General features: G+C 37.1%; 1 pseudogene; it reads right to left on the bottom strand.

Moving 5' to 3' along the window:
* Nucleotides 1–2,537: 2,537 nt before the first annotated feature.
* LOC129084135 (glyceraldehyde-3-phosphate dehydrogenase-like) overlaps nucleotides 2,538–21,839 on the bottom strand; it is a 30,297-nt pseudogene continuing 10,995 nt past the window's right edge.

Here is a 21,839-nt window from a genome sequence, read left to right as displayed (position 1 = left end):
ATATGTTAAGTTCGTACAATATCTCATCAATGTTCTGATGAAAAAATGTTGAACAAAATGTTGTATTTTGTATGTGAAATGGAGCGTACAAATTTCTCTAGAAGCATGTGAGGTGACCTCATTCCTATCACTGAGATATAAAATAAACCACTGTTTAAGAAATGTACCATTAAATCTGCTTCCCAGAAAACTTGAGGTAGTGTTTTTGTTAGCAGCTGATACACATTAGTTGACTCTGGCATATTAAGCATAAATTTGTCTTTGAATATATATTGTTTCTATATATTCAAAAATCATAAAATGTTTCTTCTTTGAATGAATCATATGCATTTGTATCAATCATTTTATGACCAGTGGTGACAATAATTTGTATCACCTGGTAGGTCCAATCACCATCTTCTCCTTTCCTACTTATTATTCACTCTAATTATTATTTTATACTAGATGTACAACAAATCAATGCTATTTTCCAGGAAACAGTTGTCTCTTTTAAAATTATAAATTAGAGTTGCATTTTGCCAAATGAAAGATATATTTATTGCTATTGTTTTTCTAACACACACACACATCCTCTTTCAAACTAAAACATTGACCTAAAATTTCATAATGGTTACCACATAGTTTAAAAGTTATTCTTTGTGAACCCCAGTTAGTCACATGAAATGAGTCATCTAATATCTAGAATAGTGAATTATTAGATATATTCACATGGGTAATTATTAGCAAAAATATATTAAAAATTTAAAATAAAAATCTTATGTTTATATTTATAAAAGTTTTTGTAATTTATGAAACTTTTACATATATTATTTCCTTCAAACCTTACAACAAATCTATTAGTTAAAGTATTGCAATAGTTATTATCACAGAATGAAAATCTAACTCATTATGTGGCCTCCAATGACCTTGTTAATTCCTCAAGAACACTTATTACTCTTAGCATTTTCAAGGTCTAGAACATTGTCTGGCATAAAATATGTGGACACCTAATAAATATCCTCCAAAATGAATTATCGAATGCCACACAGCTAGAAACAGAAGTTAAAGCCAAATCTGCTAAATTTAATGTATATGCTACTACATCAAATTGACGTCACCATTTTGCCTTTTTTAAACTTTACATGAGGCACATAACCAAAACAATGTTACTTAAGATTAATCATCACTACCTCATTCACCATTTAAGCACAGACCTGAAACATCAACATAGGGTAAATTGAATTTAGTTCAAATCAACAGTGTGGAGTGTCTAATATATACAGACAGTGTATTAAGGGCTGAAGAGATAAAGAAGAGTGAGATGTTTTTGTCCTCAACAAAATTATAGACTAATAAAGGAGAAAGACAATGTGAATGTAATTTAGGTGGTAAGTACTATGATCGAAGTGTGTTGTTTAGGGAGCTAAATTAAAAGTATAGTAGGCAGAACTACACTAAGAATGTAAAATAACAAAAGTAGTGTAGTAATGAGGCTGGGCTAGATATGCTGCAATAATAAAAAGTACTAAAATCATAATCCTTTAAAATAGCAAACTTCGTTTCTTACTCATGCTACATGACTAACTCAGCCATTCACATTGTTTTCACTCTAGGACTGAAACTGATTAATCAGCTACCATCTTGATCATTACTGGTTGCCTAAGCAGAGAGAAGAAGGGTTCTGGAAGGTCTCATATTAGCTTTTAAGTGTCATTGGTGAGAAATAGTCATGTGGGAACACCTAAGCACAAGAGGACCAGAGAGTGTAATCCTGTCATGTGCATGGAATACAGAGAACTCTTTTACAACAATGCTAATGACTAAAGACTAAAATAAGAATTAGTACATTCTAACTAGCGTTTAATGCAGATACTTCTAAAATAAGCCCCTTACCTTAGCCTCTTAAATTATACTCTTTAATTCATGGTATAGCTAAAATAAAAGAAATGCACAAGCTCTAAATATGTACAGATGCCTGCAATATGGGAACTAAAGAAACTAAGGGTCCTTAATCAGGCACTTACCCTGCCAAAATGAGAGTATTTACGATGCCAGCTTCTCTTAGTGAAAGTCCTTTTCACCCAGTGCACTAAAAAGCCCAGTTGTTTTTCTGTTCCAAAGCAGCAATAAACAATATAGCCCAGTTATTATTTAGAGTTGCCATGTTTTACAGCCTGAAAGTTACAGTCAGTAATCCTGCAATCTCCAAGGAAATAAGTAACCAGTTTGGAGGGTGATCCCCTCGTTCCTCTACAATAATGGGAGGGCTATCATGATGATAGAGGGGAGGGCCTGTGATTTCCCTGATGCTGCTGGGGGAAAACACTTGATGCATTTTTGCTGATAATGATCAGGAGAGGAACCTGTGGAGTTCGTATGACTCAGCCTCTCCAAACTACAGGGTATGAATTCCAAGCAATAATAAGTATCAACTTTTTCTTAGTACATTGAAGTTTACTGATGGTGTTTGATAAGGTAGGGCTCCCTAAGCTCCTCCCCTACTTTAGGGGGTCTGGGATGGAAACTGGAGGTCAGGAGATTCCCAGTGTGCTGGGGGATTAATTTGGGGGAAGGACTCCCCAGCAGCAGAGGATCTCTGTTCCTCTCACTGGGGCTGGTGGTCCAGGGGCTCGTACTCCTTTGTCATATAAGGAAATGAGCTTGACAAAGTGGTCATTGAGGGCAATATCAACTGCAGCATTGAAGGTGAAGAAGGGTGTGTCATTGTTAAAGTTGTAAGAGACAAGCTGGTCCTCAGTATAACCCAGGGTGCTCCTGAGGGGGCCCTCTGATGCCTGCTTCACTACCTCCTTGATGTTATCATATCTGTCAGCTTTCTCCAGCTGGCAGGTCAGGTCCACAACTGACACATTGGGGTGGGGACATGGAAAGCCATGCCAGTGAGCTTCTCATTTAACATATGGATGACCTTGTCCACAGCCTTGGCAGCACCTGTAGAAGCAGGGATGGTGTTATAGGCAGCCCCTTGGCCAGCAGTCCCCAGTTTCCAGAGGTGCAATCCACATTTTTCCAGGTGGCATTTGTGGCATGGACTGTGGTCATAAGTCCCTTCACGATGTCATGGATGACCTTGGCCAAGGCAGCCAAGCAGTTGGTGGTGCAGAAAGCATTGCTGACAATCTTAAGGAATTGTCATACTTGTCATGGTTCGCACCCATCACAAACATGTGGGCATCTGCAGAAGAGACAGAGATGATGACCCTCTTGGCTCCACCCTTCAAATGAGCTCCAGCCTTCTCCAAGGTAGTGGAGACACCAGTGGCCTCCACAGCATATTCAGCACCGGCAGCACCCCACTTGATGTTGGTGGTTCTCGATCTTGGAAGATAGAAATGGACTTCCCATGATTGACAAGCTTCTCGTTCTCAGCCTTGACTGTGACTTTGAACTTGCCATAAGTAGAATCATATTGGAACAGGCAGACCATGTAGTTGAGGTCAACAAAGTGATCCTCAATGGTGACAATATCCACTTTGCAAGAGTTAAAAGCCGCCCTGGTGACCAGGTACCCAATCTGTATGGCCTAATCTGTTCACTGACTTTCACCATTGTGTGGTTCACAGCTGCACAGGAAGTTGTGGCTGTCTATTGAAGAGGAGGAGCAGAGAGCCACTATCAAATATTTTATTAAATGGCATTGCTGTCCAACATACCATGAATCTAACTGTGATTTAATTCTCTTTGTTTTATTTTTTTAAAATCTGAAAATAGCTTGGTTATTGAAGATGTTCTGGACTGCTGAAGAAATAAAAACTGAATCTAAAGCCAGAAACTCATATACAATGAATGTATTTATTATGGAAGTGATTAGATTAATCATATAAACAAAGTAAGTCACAAAAGATTCTGTTGAATTTTTTCCTCTTTTAATTAAAAATTTACTCCTCTAGACTGACGATGAATAGCACCATTGTCAGTCTGTTTGTTTTGCACTAATAATTTTTCTGGACTTTAAATCTCATCATTTGCTCCCAAGAAGAAAGAAGAAAAAAAAAAATAAAAGGACAGGACCATTGGATTCTGCAGGATACATGAATCCTCATGGCTTATTTTAATTCACTGTAATATTTAAATGGACAAGGCTCTGCCAGCTCAAAAACTCTACAGTCTCCAGCATATTGACTTTACACTCTATATATTGTACTTAATTTTCTTTTAAAAACATATCATATTTCTCTGAGCATTTTTTTTGCTTTTCATATGACGGCAGCCTAGCTAAGGCTTGAGTACCAGGTGCCATGTAAAAACATGTTATATGTAGATAAAGCAATTTACCCTGCCCTCTAAGTTGAGATGTCTCATTGTTACCATTGGCTATAGCACTATGCAGCTGTGGCAGTAGAGAGATAATAGGAGCAGGAGCAAGGAGAAATTTAAAATATGATGGCTGATGCAGAGTGTCACCCCTCCCTTGCTCAGCTTGGATGGGCTTCAAAATAAATAGGAATTTTTAGTATTAACTCTTCTCTGACTCTATTCATTTATTTCACATTAATAATTGAGCTTTACAAAATGAAGGATCAGGCTATGTCTAGGGAAGAGCAGCAAGTTAGAGGCAGAAAGACTGTATGACTTCCTTAATGATTCCACATCTGGAATACATTGTTGCCTAGTTCACCTATTACTTCACATCTGTTGGATACACAGTATTATACTTGATATAATAAGATTTAAAGGGTTTGGAGAAGACACAGTACTTGCCCCTGGAGTTTACAATGTAGAGAAATTGTTCTTCATACAAATCATATCTGATATGGTGTAATCATTTGTCATATGTAGAAAAAAGTTAAAGATTAAAAGTGGTCACCTTGGAGTATAAGTGTTCAGAATAGGCTGTTTGGAGTAAGTAAGTGTTGAGAAAATGTTTAGTGAAGTGGTCAGCCTGAGGGAGAGACATGGAAGGAAAGAACATCACAGGGAAATTGCTATGCTTAGAGGTAGTAAGCAGCAGAAACATGTGACAACTGTTGAAACCAGTTTTCCTGCTGAGGGAGAAGGGCTATTAACAATGGACTTCAAAACTGTTTAGAGTAGAGCAAAATGGCAAAATGGCAATGAAAGTATAATCTCATTTCACATAAAGTAATGTGATTAAAATTGCATTTTATATATAGGTAAATGTGTTTTGATTATAATGGAACGAGCTACTGGAGATGTGTATATAAAAAAATTAAGTAACAATTTTATAATGCAGATTAGTAAGAAAAAAATTTCTATAAATGATTAGTAAACACTAACGTTTATAGCAATCAGGTATGTGCTAGTGTGGTTGTTGTAAAAATGGAGGAAAAGAAGAGTTAACTTCTTTGTTAGTTAAAGAAATAGCCTGTGGACGTCATCAATTTGATAGAATAAGAGTGTTGGGAATAAATTTATTAGGTAAGAATAATGACAATAAAGAAATACATGCAAAATATAGATATGTGTGAGACAATAATGAGCTCAGTGTTTGGTTCTTTAAGTCCCATCTATAGAGAGTTAAAATGAAAGATTGAAAAGATGGTGAAAAGTCATGACTGGCATGACTGGAATCGTAGGTTTGGGAAATGCCTACCTCGAGGTAGGGGAGGGACCAGACAAATGGATGAGTTCTTCATGGTTAAAAGTGGAAACAGAAGAACATGAAAGAATGAGGTCACAGGAAGTTGGAGGAAAAACGTGGCATGGTGAAATATAAGAACTGAAATCAGGGAGGAGGTACCCACTGGTGCCTAGTGCTAGGGAAGCTACAGTGGGTAAGAGCTGTGAAAAGAAAAGAGTTTTAATAAACAGGAAAAAGGGAACAGAGTTTTCCTAGAAGAAGAGAACTGGTGATCCTTTCCGCAGCTGGTAGCAATGGAAGATGCCAAGTCGAGAGGGTTAAGAAAGGACAGAGTGGTGAAGAGAAGTGGCAGCAGAATGTTCAATTATTAAATGCAAGGAGGAAACAGGCTGGCAGCAGTAGCGTTGCCTAGTTGGTAACTTTTATAAAGCTTAAGGAAATCTGAATATTTAAATTTGTAGCAGAAATTAACTATATAGAGATGAAATGCTAGAGGATGGAATAAAAATGGGACAAAAGTGAAATATGTATGTGTACATATTTTATTTACATGCATGTATAAGCTTGGATAATACACAGTCAATCATAGGGAAACACCTGTTAGTTCAAAGACAACATCAAAGAAAAGATTATTTTCTGTTTTATTTAGTTTCTCAAAATAACATCTGGATCCATATTAGTTCTGTAATGATATATATCATCACAGAACATTGTTAGAATTATAAGAGTTGTACAAAAAGGGTTAACTTGCTCTGCATAATAATGTTTTATTTGTGGAGGTAGACAAGAAGAAAAGGGGAAGGAGCCCAGAAGCAGAGAGTCTGGATTCTGAAAATACATTTGGAGATGTACCCCGAGGTACAGTTGTTGAGGATGAGAAAGAAGAGTTAGATACTAGGATCTTCACACTGAGGAGAATAGCAGTAGGAATGTCTAATATTCACCAGGAAAATGTTCAAAATGCATGCAACACTTAGAAGAAACGTTCAAATTTTCTTAATGTACAAGTCCACAGCTTTCTCTCCCTATAGGATGTTAAAGTAACAAAGGAAGGGGCTTTGTTTTATAACTGGGTTACACAGGGGAAGGAGATCAGAATATCTGAGAGCTGTGATATGTAAAGACAAAGATTTAAGAGAAATACAAAATAATTATGTCTCGGCAAAATGTCACTCTGACCAACCCCATACTGTGAATACCAGAGAGGTTGGGAGTAGGATTCTGAGACAGATTTTGACTTAAATCTTGAAGGACATAACAACTCAATATACAGGGTAGGGCAAAAGCAGGTTTACAGTTGTTCATGTGGAAAAAAATATAATAATTAATAAATAAAAATACAAGAATAAACTCTATGTTTCACGTTACTCACAGCTTCTCAAAGTCAGAAAACTAATATATTTTTTTCACTCATCTTCAAATTTTCATTTGGACTGCTCCATGTATCTGTCAAAACCAGCTATCTTCCCTCTATCTTCTAACCTGGACCACATAAATATTTTTAATTCTAAACCACGTCATTGAAGAATAGACATTTATTGAATGATTTACTGTATTGTAGGTACCATCAAGATGCCCGAGACTGCTAGAAGACAGATGTTTCTTCTTGGATCATTTTGGGAGAGCAACTTTAAGTATACCTTTTCTCAGTAAACTCTACAAAACAGAAGTAAAATTATCACCCAATTGAACTCAATCTGGCTAACTTGCAACCCCTACATTTTTATTAACATAGTGAAATATATATTTTTATTCATAGTATGTATGACCCCAAAAGTACTATTATATAAATCCTGAAAGTAAATTTTAATTTTAACCAACAATGGTCTTAAAGGGGTAATTTAAGTCATTCACATTTATTTGTTTTTTATCAGATATATCTTTGTCCACCAATGAAGTATAAACCAGAGATTGTGCTGTGTTACATTAAAGGGAAAAGAAGAGAAAAATTATGACTACGAATAGGTGAAAAAAGCAAATTAATTTACTGCTCCAGGTGACAGGACAACATCAGAGACAATATCAAAACTGAGTCTTAAAATCTAATTTGCGTGTGCTACATGACATCAGGATTAAAGAAAGAAAAAGAAATGGCTGAGAAGGAGCCAAAAAGAAAGGATCCAATACAAAACAAGTCGAGGTAAGTCAGGTATGTCAAAACATTTAGTAGGTATAATTAGGGCCATAAAGCAATAGTTATAAATGTCATGGAACCCTTTCCACCCCGAGGCATCCTACATAGACACAAGAATCATATTGACAACATGCATAGTCAAATATAAAATGGATAGAATAAAGCCATACCCAGGTAAACAAGGGGGCATATAAGTTGGTATTGTTCTTAAGAGTAAGCTTTGTAAAAACATTCCCTTGAGGTTTGAGGAATTTACAATGTTCAAAAAGACTGATTTCCAAATGGGAACACTCACACATTGCTGGCAGGATGATAAAGTGGTACAGTACTATGGAAAACATTATGCAGGTTCCTCAAAAAATTAAAAATAAAAATACCTTATGACCCAGCAATTCCCCTTCTGGGCATTAATAAAAGGGGGAAAAGCACTATTTTGAGGATATTCATAGCCCTGTGTTAACTGCAGCATTATTTACAACAGCCAAGATATGAAAGAAACCTGTGTCCATCAGTAGATGAATGGATAAAGAAGGTGTTTTATATATGTGTACACATACAGACACACACACAGTGGAATATTATTAAGCAATAGAAAAATAAAATGCTTCCATTTGCAACATGTGTGAATCTAAAGGGTATTACACTGAGTGACATAAGTCAAAGAGGCAAAGACAAATACCATATGATTTTACTTGTCTGTGGAATCTAAAAAAAAAAGAAAACAGAACAAACTGATAGTTACCAGGGGGATTGAGGAATGGGTGAAGTACAAATTTCCAGTTATAAAATAAATAGAAGGATGTAATGTACAGCACAGGGAATATAGTCAATAATATCATAATAACTTGGTACTGTGACAAATGGTTACTAGACTTATCATGGCAGTCACTTCATATGGTATATAAATTTAAAGTTACTATGTTATACACCTGAAACTGATATGATATTGTATGTCAACTATATTTTAATAAAAATATATTAAAATAAATTTTAAAAACCAAAAAAAATCCATTTCCATTATTAGGAAGGTGTTGTGAGTGAAATGAACAGGTCTAAATAATCGTGTCCTTGTTCAAACTGGAGTTTGTATTCCCAGGTGGGATTTATGTAGGGAATGGTTGTAACTCACCTACCTAGAATGGTGCCTGAATTTCCCACCAGTCATTCTGCCTTAGGCATTGTGCTTCAGAAGACCTGGGAGGAGTAATACATGAATATATAATATCAATTTTCATGTCATAATAGATTTTAGAAATTCAAATCATCTGTCACATTGTTGTAATGAAAATAATTGCAGTTTTGGAATTGGAAAGAGCTGGGTTTGAATCTTCCTTTTCTGCTACTTAACTATGTCATCTTGAGAAAGGTACCCAACCTGAGACCCAGGGACAATGTAACATATATATGCAAAATGCCTGGCAAGCATCTTGATACATGTTGGTGCCCAAGAGATGATCATTTTCTTTTTCTTCCTTGGAAGTTCCAAAGGAAATTCTGAAGTATGTTATAGTTAAGAGTGGAACAAGAAAGCAGACTCCAGCAAAACCAAAACACTGCCTTTTATTTCACAAATATCTAAGTAGTTGAACAAGAAACATTTCTTCTCTCTCTCAAGATTGAATAGACAAATTATTGAGCTTTTGTTGCTGTTTTTTCTCTCTTATCTACTCACTACCTGCATACAAATGCAGTCTCTGAATATGCTACTGGTGCCTAAACTTCAATATGTCTAAAATGAAACATAATCTCTTCCAACATGAATTTTTTCTCATGAACTCTCCTTGGCTATTAATAGCATCAACAGTCTTTCAGTTTTCTACTATATTCAAATATTAGTTAAGATAGACTCACAAGGGTTATTGTGTGTATATGTAGGGAAAGCCCTGGTAGTCATAATCCTCAGGGAAAAATTTGGAACTATATGGGACTTTCAGATTATCATAATGACTGGAAGGTGTTACTCAAATTTAGTGGGTAGGGACCAGAGATACTAAAATATCTGCAATTCTTGGACTTTATACTGAAGAATCATGGAGCTAAAAATATCAGTGCAGACCCCATTAAGAAATGCAAACAGAATCTATCTTCTCTGACCCCCCTGCTGATTTTGTACTTTCCATTCCTATTTATGTGGTGTTAGTCAAAGCCTTCTATTACCTTGAATCATTGAATGTTATGGCTTGAAGGAACTCGAAGATCATTTAAATCAAGAAACTGAAGCCAAAAGGGTTCTTTTTTGGGAGGGGCTCAAGTTACATAACTACTTGCTTACAAAGCTGTCAGATATGGCTGTTACTCCATTAGACCTACCTGAAATTATAATATTATCTAACCGCTCTCTACTTTCAAATTTATCCTCTACTGTACAGAGCTGACCGCTAAATCTTTTTAAAGAACAATTCCTAGAACATCGCTTTCTAATCATAAATAGAGCTCAGTGTTTCCCATCATCTATTAAGTACATTCCTCAGCCTGACATCCTAGACCACCTATGATCATCTGGTGCAACAAGGCCTGTTAGTATTATTTCACCCTCCTCTCCTTGTTTTCTTTTTTATTTATTTTTATTTATTTTTTAAGTGACAAACTATCCTACTGGCTATTTCCAAGCTCACATTGGGCACTTTGTTATCTTCCCTCAAGCTGCTCCCTTTGCCTAAAATATTCTCTACAGTCCCTCCATTTCAAAGCTCTACTGATATTCAGATTTTTCCCTCCCCATGAAGCTTTTTTAAATAGATTTTTTTTAAAAGATTTTATTTATTTATTTTTAGAGAGATAGGAAGAGAGGGAGAAAGAAAGAGAAATACTAATGTGTGGTTGCCTCTCACATGCCCCCTACTGGGGATGTGGCTTACAATCCAGACAAGTGCCTTGACTTGGAATCCAACTGGTGACACTTTGGCTCACAGGCTGGCACTCAATCTACTGAGCCACACCAGCCAGTTTCCATGAAACTTAAAAAAAAATTCCACAACAAACTATGCTCTTTCTGTACCATCTTTAATACTTTATAGCTGTTACTGGAATTATTGTGGTCTGGTAGGACCTATTTGAATACTTTGTTCTACTTGAAGACAGAGACTAATATGCCTAACATTACCTATACCATATTTTTTTAATCTGTACCATATTTTGCACATACAAGATAGACTAAACATTTTGGAAATAGATACACAAAAGTCCTAGCAACAAATCTGTGGGATCAAAAGAAAAGGAAAAGCTTTTCACTCTTATCCATTCACTCTCTAATTGTTTTAAGCACTTCTTACCCATATTGTTTAACACTTAACATTAAAATTGAAATTTACTGAAAGTGTGTTTCAGTTTCAAAGAAAACAGAAGGGAATGAGACCATCCCTATTGCCCTCAATAAAAGTTTCATTTATCTTTGCCATCTAACCTATGCTGTCAGCAGTGAGGATGAAAGCCTCATTAATAAATATCAGGGCAGGTCCCCTACGCTGTAGATAAAAACTCCCACAGCACCCTTAAGACAATTGCCCTGCAGATTGTAGCATGGAGAACTGATGTTTCTGAATTGCCATAAAATTAGTTGATTTAGAACAAGAATTATAGATGAACAAAATATTTGTAAAATCATTCTAACTATGACCACTGCATAACATGAAGCTTAGCTATAAATAACCAGTAAGGTAGAGCTGGGGTTTAGAGTCTAGTTTCTGTTTGTTTTGTTTTGTTCTTGTTTTTTGTTTTGATACTGACTACTCACTGCCCAATTAAACTCTTGGTATATATAAGTTTTTGTGTGTGGATATGTGTTCAAAGTGAAAGGAGTAAGGAGTACAGGTTGGTGGTTGCAAAATAGTCATGAGGATGTAAAAAGCACAGCATAGAGAACATAGTCAATAATACAGTTGGTGTCAGATGGATACTGGAAATATCAGGGAAACACTTTACAAAGTATATGATTATCTAATCATTAGGCTGTACACCTGCAACTGATACAAAATAATACTGAATGTAAACTGTAATTGAAAAAAATAAAAAAGAATAAATCTGGACATAACAGTCATATTGTTAAGAGTTTTCTTAATGCATCCTTACATGAAAAAAATTACATAATCCTTTAGGATCAATATAAATGAGATTAAAAAAATGTGGATTAAATATTCAGGTGTAAAAAGAGGACCAGAAAAAACATTTTTAAAAAGCATTTGATCCAATTTAGGAAAACAGAATCTTAATCTTAAATCATGAGCTAAGTAGTCCATAGTTCTAAGCTAATCTTTTAATGTCAGTAATGCACTGGAAATCAAATTGCTGTGTCATGACTCTATAAATTCATCAAAAGTTATTAGTCTTTGCACAAAGCTGAAACCTTTGATATAGTACTGGATGTTATCTCATTTTTATGCAGGTGATCAGGTTTTAATTTTGGGACTAAAGAATGATTTCATAGAACAAATTTCTTTGTTCTATGTTAACAAATTATATGTTAACAAATTAAGTTAACAATAGAAGAATTGCTCTTTTAGAGTTATAGGGATGTGATAAAAGGTAATCATTATTTATGTTATAATTTAATCTTTTCCTACAAAAAAATTACACATTCCTTTTTGAAGTTATTGTACAAAACTCAAAAGCTATGTTGTTCTAATGTGCAATTTATACTAAAATACCCTCCAAGATTTATTCTCTGAATTTTAGAAATGTAAATGATTATGTCACATATGTGTTTTTTGCCATGAAATATCAGATCATCTTGCATTGTATTGCATTGTATTTAAATAGAGCTCGACAGTAAACAGGTGATTTGAAAAATTATTCTTCACTTCACTAATAGCTTATATTATTTTCTTAAATTTCTTTTGGTAGAAAAGGGTTTGGCATTTCTCTGCTGGATGCTTCATCAACTCTTGTTTACTGCAACTAGGAGATGGAATTTCCAAACAAACCCTGTTTGTTTATGGTACTTGGAGAGGCATGTGGTGTGCCATTCCAGTCTCTGTCAGGCATGCACCCCACCTGCTTTCTGGCTTTGGCTCACACTGGTTAGCTGGGTTACAACACAAGTGTGAGAACATGAGAACGTGACATGCCTTAGGCCAGGTGACATGCCAGTGCTAAAAAGCTGGTACATGGCAGGGCATCATTGTGTACATGAAAAGGCCACATGCCACACCAAAATATGCAGCCACTTCTCCCAAATTAAATGAATAATATTCTTTTCATTATCTTCTCACAAACCTGTTGTAAAACAATAAGACATGAGCTGAACTAAGTTCATATTTTGGGGTTTCAAGTGAATGACTAGTGAATATTCCTGATTATTTCTGAGTTGATTGAATTTTTCTAAAAGACATGCTTCTATATGATTCAAGAATTACTTTTTCAGGCAATAAAAATCTTTCTCATAGGTATGAGTCTTCTGACATGGCCAAATGCTATAGAGCAGCAATATCTTTTTCTTTTTTTTTTTTTTTGGTCTACTAAAGTATTAGAGAACTTACTAGAAGAAATGTTGTAGGCTCTCATACAGCTCTCCTTGTTTCCTCTGGATTTTGTGCTTCTGTATGCCATCCCCAGACCCATGCTGCTAATGCAACTGCAATTGAATTCAAGTGTTGGCAGGAAAGAATAAGGAAAAAATAATTAGACTTTTAAAATTCTGTTGAGTCTAGTGTAGGTTACAGGTTTTGTAAATGTGCAATGTCAGGAAACCCAAGGTATTTTCTGAGTTCTGGCTATACTGCTGAATAAGGATGTGAACATAAAAGTTGAATAAAATTTCTATACTTTACTTTTTCATCTTAACAATGGAAGACCCAATACATGGCCAAAATATTTCTGAAATTTTTGAAGAAATGGTAATGAGGAACTCAGAAATCCTGAAAGAAACTAAAGGGCTTTTGTCTCTACCATCCATATTTTAAATAAGAAAATATATGTGAAATTTGTGACTATTAGCATTTTTTCTAGCATATTTTTAAACTTACAGTTTTAAATTTCTTAATTTTTCTTCTGTTTAGCTGCAAACCATGAACTTTCAAGGAACAGAAAACATCAAGTTATTCTTTGCAATAGACCTCACATAGCCAAAGTGAATTAAAGAGATATTAAAAAACCAAAATTTATATTAATACATGGAGAGCTGTACAATTGCATTCTGCCATTTAGACTTGCATCCTGTAGTTGACTTTCACAACTACTCCCTAATATTCCTAAAATAATTCACAGTACTTCAGTGTGGAACGGAGAGTACTCTGCAGGACCAACACCCAGTTTTAGACTAATGGGCTCAGGGTGCTGTTTGCTGTGCCAAGTATTGTTCCCTTTTATCAGAAAAGCAGCGTCTTCCCTGTTTATATAAAAGAAAGGCCACTGATACTGTGCTATGTGTGCTTACAATGTTATGTTGCCTAATACATGTGCTTTGGGGAATTTATTTATTTCCATTCTGTTTGCTGGGTAAACTATCACAAAAAAATTATGCTCTCCAGAGAACAATATAAATAAAGTCCCAGTTTTCTTTACCCAAATTCTGGGCAATTTTCAGTATCTCTTAAGCCCAGAGTTTGAATAAGAATGTCATCTGTTTGAAATAGTCTGCCCAAATAGATTTAAATCTCAGGCACTGCCTCTTGATGAATACGCAGACTAAGAATAATGAGAAGAATCCTGAGACCTTGTAGTGAGAGCTTCCTTTTAGATCTCAGGTATTAGAATATTACAGAACGTGGGTAGAGCTTTGGAGACTCAGTATCATTTTGAACACTGAATCTCTGAGCAGTATATTCAGATGTAGCTTCTATAATCCATGTTTTCTTTTTAAGTTCAATACTGGCGAGGCTGTTACTGTACTGTGTATATTTCAGTAAAGAATCTATAGAAAGAAGTACATTGCCTTGTTTGAATATATTGTTTCTCTTTGTAAATATCATACTTTCTAGGATGATAGCTCTAAAAGTATTTACTAGTAGTATGGATATCAAAATTGTAAACAAAGAAAAAATACACAGATAAGTAAAAAAATTTCCCTATCATTTCCTCCCTCTTTTTTTCCCTTGATTTTATATTAGTTTCAGGTCACAATTACATAACTTACAAAGTGATTCCCTGGATAATTTAAGGGCTTAACTGGCATCATACAGTGTTACTGCAATATTATTGACTATATTCCCTGTGCTGAACATTAAATCCCCATGACTTTTCTGAAGCTAAAAATTTGTACTTCTTAATTCCTTCATCAAGTTCCCCAAACCCCCTCCTCTCTGGCAACTATCAGTTTATTCTTTCCATCTAGGGGTTTTGTTCTGTTTTGCTTGTTCATTTATTTTATTCTTTAGATTCCACCTATAAGTGAAATTATATGGTATTTGTCGTTTCCTGATTTATTTCACTTAGTATAATACACTTTAACTTCACCTATGTTATTGCAAAGGGTAAGATTTCACTCCTTTTCTTTGCATAATTTATTTGTGCTTTTCAATTACAGTTTACCTTCAATATTATATTGATTCAAGGTGTACAGCATAGTGGTTACACAAACATATATTTTACGAAGTGTTTCCTCTAATTATTTCCAGTTCCCACATGGTACCATACACAGTTATCACAATATCATTGAGTATATTTCCTAAGATTTCATTCTTTATGGCTGTATAATATTCCATTGTATATATGTACCACAACTTTTTTTTATCCACTCAACTTTTGATGGAAACATGACTTGCTTCCATATTCCGTATCTTGGCTAGTATAAATAATGCTACAATAAACATAGGGGTGCATATATTCTTTTGAATTACTGTTTCAGGTTTCTTCAGATATATAACCAGAAGTGGAACTGATGGGGCATAAAGCATTTCTATTTTTAATTTTTTTGAGGGATCTCCGTAATGTTTTCCTTAGTGCACCAATCTGTAAACCTCCAACAGAGAATGAGGATTCCCTTTTCAACAAAACCGCTCCAAAACTTGATTGTTTATTTATTGATGGTGGCCATTCTGACAGGTGTAAGGTGTTTCTTATTGTGGTTTTAATTTGATTTCTCGGATGATTAGCTGCAGTGAGGATCTTTTCATATGTCTATTGGCCATCTTTAAATTCTCTTTGAAGAAGCATCTATTCAAGTCCTCTGCCCATTATTTAATTGGATTGTTTGGTTTTTTTGGTGCTGAGTTGTGTGAATTCTTTACAAATTTTAGATATTTACCCTCTTACCTGATGTATCATTGGCGAATATTTACTTCTAATAAGTAGGTTGTCTTTTTTGTTTTGTTGGTGGTTTCCTTTGATATGCAGAAGCATTTTAGTTTCATGTAATCCCATTTATTTATTTTTCTCTTGTTTTCCTTGCCTGATGAAATGTATTAGAAAAAAAATTGCAGAGAAATGTCAGAGGGGAGATTAAAGATGGTAGGTGGATGTTACACTCACCTCCTCCCAGGAAAAAAACCGAAATTACAGCTAAAATATAGTAGAGTCAACCTGAACAACCAAATGAACCAGCTGAGTAAAAGTTTTATGACCAAGGATTTATAGAAGAAGCCACACCAAGACTGGTAGGAAGGGCAGAGGCACAAAAAGTCCCAGTTTTGATCCCACAGGGGATGACTGAGATTCCAGCGGGATATCTCAGCTACAAAGGTTCTCTCTGAGGAGTGACGGTTCTCAAACATATACCAGGCTCCCCAGCCTAGAGCACCGGAACAGGGACGAGGCACCCATACCCACATTTGGCTGTGAAAATCAGTGGGGATTCTTCCTTCCAGGGGAAGAAGTGAATTTGCTAAAGAAACGGGTGCCCTCTTTAAGGGCCAATGTAGAAAATCCTGTTCATAGCTATTCACCATGGACTCTGGTGGAAGGAGAACAATGAAGACCAGAGTTGTGTGAAGAGAGACTGGGTTTGTAGCTCTGGGGAGTTAGCTAAGGGGACAGCTGCCAAGACTCCTGTGCTGAGTTACTCTCTCATATCACAGACTCTACCTTTCTTGAGTAGGGCATTCCTTTCCATTTGGCATCAGCCTGGAGGAATGCAATAGCCCTAACCTCTGGAACACCTGCTGTCACAATTGGCAGAGCTCATGCCCTGCTGAAAATCAGCCAGCTGGGCCAGAGTGTAGAGGTAAGGGCAGACTCAGGGCTTGTCAGTGACTAAATGGTGTGGCTTTGGGGTGGGGGCCATTTCTTGTACTTTCTGGTGAACCTGAGTGCTACCTGCCCCCATGAGAAACCCTCTAACCTCACCCTCCTTGCCCAGAAGGTCCCTCCTCCCAAGACCTGGGCAGAATCTGGGACAGACTGAGTTGTGCAGCTCTGGGGCAGGGGCAACTCACCCTACATTTTCCCAAGCCTAACCAGCACCTCCTTCTTGTGGAAGATCCACTAGCCTCACCCTCCTGACTCCTGTTGGCCCCATTCTGCTAAGCTTGGGCTCCTGACAGAATCATGGACAGACTGAGTTGTGTGGTTCTAGGACAGGAGCCATTTTTCCCTTATATGCCTGACTGCCTTCCTATGGACAAATATTGATCTCTTTGGGCCTGATAAACTCGGTCGACCTCATCCTGATGACTCCTTGAGACCCCACTCTTCCACAAAAGTCTGAGGGTACCTGACAGCTGGCATCTAGACTTGGTATGCCCTGGACATTTGCTGAGTGACCTCAGATCCAGCACTGACACTGAGTTTGAACCTGTATCAATCATATCAATCTGATGAACACCATCTAGTTACCACTGAGAACCTACCTCATGCAGTTTGAATACCATTGGAGGGTCTTTCAGTGAGCCTATCAGGTAGCTGGCAGGAGGAGGCAGGTGCAGGTGGATCTCAGAAAGATATCAGAATGTCTTGGGACTTTTGCTGGCCTGTGTATGGGCCTGATGCTGGTAAAAGCCAGCCTTTATGTGCAGCTTGGCCCTTCCTGCACACATCCAGCCCCAGCAGAGGGAGCCAATAGCTGTGGATCACTTGTAGCTCCAAATAGATTGCCCAGCACCAGTGACTGGCAGTCTCTGACACTGGTCTGCACCAAGTCCCTACCAAGAGGCCACAGAACAAATACACACAGTGGCCAGCTTCAGACAACATCAGAGCAAGATCCAATTAGCTTCCTAAATGGCATATTCAAAAGGAATTTTTGACAGGCACCAGACCTTGCAGAGGTAAATTCTGTTTCATGTAGTCTACACCTGCATAACAGTTCATACACTGTGGTTGAGGTTGAACCTCACAGTGAGACAGACTAAGGTTTGACACCACACACAAAAAGGCCAGTAGCAAATAAGATTCAATCACAACAGGAAAGCATTCTTGGAGCATCCAGATCAGGTGTAAAAGAAGACTGAGCCACTGGGTCCCAGAGACACCTATTACATAAGTCAACCCTTTCAAGACTGGGAATTGTAACAGATCTACCTAATACAGAGAAACAAACACAAAGAGGCAGCCAAAATAGGAGTCAAAGAAACACACTGTTAATAAAAGAACAGGAAAAATCCCCAGAAAAAAGAATTAAATAAAATGGAGGTGAGCAATTCACCAAATATGGTGTTCAAAAGAATGATTATAAGGATGCCCGAGAACCAGTTAGAAATAAAGACTACAATATCTGGGTGTTGTTTTCTTATCTGTTCAGCTACACTATGTCTTTTGATTGAAGCATTAATCCATTTATATTCAAAGTGACTATTAATATGTACATACCTATTTCCATTTTATTATACATATACCATGGAGCAAAAGTATATTTACAGTTGTCTGGAAAATAATACAATAATGAGTAATAATACAAGAATAAATCTTGTTTTGCATATTCACAACTCAAAACCTACTTTTGCTCTACCTTGTATTTATGTCCCTCTTTTTTCCTCTTTCTTTTTCTTGAAAAAGTATTTTTTTTAACATTTTTTGTAATACTGGTTAGGTAGTGATGCACTTCTTTAGCTTTTTCTTATCTGAGAAGCTTTTTATTTCTCCTTCAATTCAAATAATAGCCTTGCTGGCTAGAGTAGGCTTGATTGTTCCTTTCATCACTTTGAATATTTCATGCTAATCCCTTCTGGCCTGAAATGTTTCTGTTGAGAAATCAGCTGACAGTCTCGTGGAAGCTTCCTTATAGGTAACTGTCTTTATCTTGCTGCTTTTAAGATTCTCTCTTTGTCTTTAATGTTTGCCATTTCATTTATTATGTGTGTTGGGTTGAGTCTCTTTGGGTTCATCTGTTTTGGGACTTTATATACTTCCTGGACTTGTAAGTATTTTTCCTTTGCCAGGTTAGGAAATTTTTGAGTCAATAATTTTTCAAGTAGGTTTTTAATCCCTCGCTCTCTCTTTTCTCCTGTGGTTCTCCTATGATATGGATGTTGTTAAACTGATGTTGTCCCAGATGTCCCTTAAACTGGCCTCATTTTAATTTTTTTCCTTTTTTTACTCCTCTGATTGGGTGTTTTCTTTTACCTTTTCTTTCAAATTGCTCATCCAGTCTTCTGCTTTATATAGTCTGATGCAGATTCGTTCTCTTGTATTCTCCATTTCTGACATTTTAAATTGATTTCTGTATCTCTCTATGCTTATCAAACATTCTCACTAAGTTCGTCCAATGTAGCTATACATTCCTTGGGCATCCTTAAAACCACTGTGTTAAGCAATGTAACTGGTAAAATGCTTGCTTCCATTGTATTTACTTTACTTATTTCTTTGACTCGATATTTCTCTTGGACTTTCATTTGGGTCATGTTTCTTTGTCTCCCCATTATGGCTGCCTCTCTATGTTTGTTTTTGTGTGTTATGTAGGTCTGTTATGTCTTCCTGCCTTGGTAAGGTGGCCTTATGTAGTAGGTGCCCCATGGCTCCCAATGGCACAGTCTCCCTGGTCGCATGAGCTGGGTCTTGCAGGAGTGTCCCTTGTGTGTACTGTGTGTGCCCTCCTATTGTACTTGCACCTTGACTGATGTTAGCACATACATGGGTGGGGTTGATCTGCAGGCTGGCTGGTTGTGAGGACTGGCCACTATCACAGTATATGAGCTTCCGTGTAAGGGTTGACCTCATGAAGCAGAATTTGTCCCACCAGGTGCTTGCTGAGAATTCCCTTTGAGTGTGCTGTTTTTGGAGCTAATTTCGTAGTGCTCTGCTGCGGCCTGAAGCCAGCCCCCAGGTATATTCGTTCTAGTGTTTCTTGGGATTCACTCCATTGTAGGTCAGTATCAGGCACTGCCTGTCACCAGCCCTGGGCTACCTATTTGGAGCTACAAAGTGATCCATGGTTGGTAGATGTCTGCTGGGACTGGGTGGGCACAAGGCAGGGCACACTGTTGCCTGAGGCAGGTACCACCATATTATGCCTTTGGTGGGTCTACCAAAGGCTCTAGGCACCCTAACATTTTCTGCTTTCTGCCATTTGCTCATTAGAATCAGCCACTAAAAAAGCCCCAGTAGTAAGTGAGTTGCATGAGACATTTTTCTCAAGAAAACACCAGGTAAGGGTGAGTGGTGTTCAAAAGGTCAAGACAGTTTCAAACCCAGCTAGTGCTTAGTCTACAATCACTTGACAAAAGTCTCAGGGTACATTGATTCCAGCTGTCACCCACCTGGAGACTTTGTGGTGGGGCAGAGTCTCAGAGAGTCATCAGGGTAGAGCCAGGGTGTAGTGCATTTGGCTAAAGCAGATTAAGATTCGGTGGTATGAAGGGATACATAGGAAACCCAGGAAAGGTGGCAGCTGTCAGCTGTGAGGAAAAAATGACCCTGGTCCTGAAGCCACACAACTGTTTTTCCCTGTGTATCTCTGATGCTTCTTGAGCTTGAATGGAGTTACTTAAAAAGCTTTCCAAGAAAGCCTGGAACTTGGGTCCAGGATGGCTGCCATTGATGGAGCCCTTGGCCTTGCAAGTGTTGGCCAAGGCGAACCCCAGGGAGGAAACAGAATAAAGCTAGTGTAGCTCACCAGGTTGTTGCAATGTGGGAGGAGTGCCCAGCTCAGGACAAACAGTGCTCATGGGCCATGCCGTAAAAAATAAAGACTTAACACAGAGACATTGAAGACTGTCTCTCCCAGCCCTCACTTTAAAGCCACACAACTCAGTTTCTTTCTGCATAATTATGACACCAATTGAGTCTCTGTCCCTTTGCCAAAGACTTGAGTGAGTGCCTACAAGGAATAGTTTGTATGTTGTCCCTTTAAGAGGATACCTAGGTTTTCAGCAGACTTCTCTCTCTCCCTGGAGAACGGAATCCCCACTGATTTTCCTTTTCTCAGCATTGGCGCTCTAGGCTGGGAGCCAGCCATGAGGCTAAAGGCCCTTGCCCCTGGGGGGTGGGGAGAATGGGCTGTGTTGCTGAGATTCCCTTCAATTCTCACCTGCTGCATGTGGGTGTGGAGTCCGCACGTTTTGCATCTTCTCCTCCTGTTTACATTTTTTCTCTGTTCTTCCTTGTAACAATAATTTCCTCCCCCGACAGGCCATACACACTCCCAGTAGGTTATAAAGGTGTCTTTCCATTGTTGACTGGCTTTCCTTTAAAAAAAAAATTTAGCTTATTTTCTCTAAGACATAAAAACTATGAACTGGAGGTCACGTGTGGGAAACACTCATAATGAAAGATGAAGAGAGATTAAATGATTGTACCCTATGCCAAGCAATATTAACCCACTCTGCTTAGACCTGAATTGATAATTTAGTACCAAATGTGCCATTTTAATAATGCTACCTAACTTAGAGTTGAACAGGCAGTAGCCTACTTTGATTGTCTGTGACACATAGTAGGTCATTAATATATATGTGATTAAGTTGACCAGAAAAAAAGTTATTGTTGAATGTGTCATGTCAGTTTAGAATTATCAAATTATGGCTATGGCAAGGAGAAAGATGCAAAAAGCAAATCAATTTTACTCTAAGGACTGAATATTATGATACAAAGAATATTAGGAAAATAAGTAGTCAAAAGAAGAAACTATTTTGAGTTAGTGAAAGTATATTGTTCAACATAAAATGAGAGCTACCCTTAAAGCCTCTATAGAGAATCATGGTTGAGGCCATTTAAAAAATTGAGAAAATATATGTTCATGTTATAACTTTGTACAATAATCATTTGTTAGAATCTAATCTCAAATTTGATATTTAAAAACACAATGTAATACACAGATGATGCACTATAGAATTGTACTCTTGAAACCTGCATAATTTTATT

Source organism: Pteronotus mesoamericanus, unplaced genomic scaffold, assembly GCF_021234165.1.
Source record: "Pteronotus mesoamericanus isolate MK-2021 breed Mesoamerican mustached bat unplaced genomic scaffold, CSHL_Meso_final scaffold_174, whole genome shotgun sequence".
NCBI classification, from domain to species: domain Eukaryota; kingdom Metazoa; phylum Chordata; class Mammalia; order Chiroptera; family Mormoopidae; genus Pteronotus; species Pteronotus mesoamericanus.
This window is presented reverse-complemented; position numbering and strand designations above follow the sequence as displayed.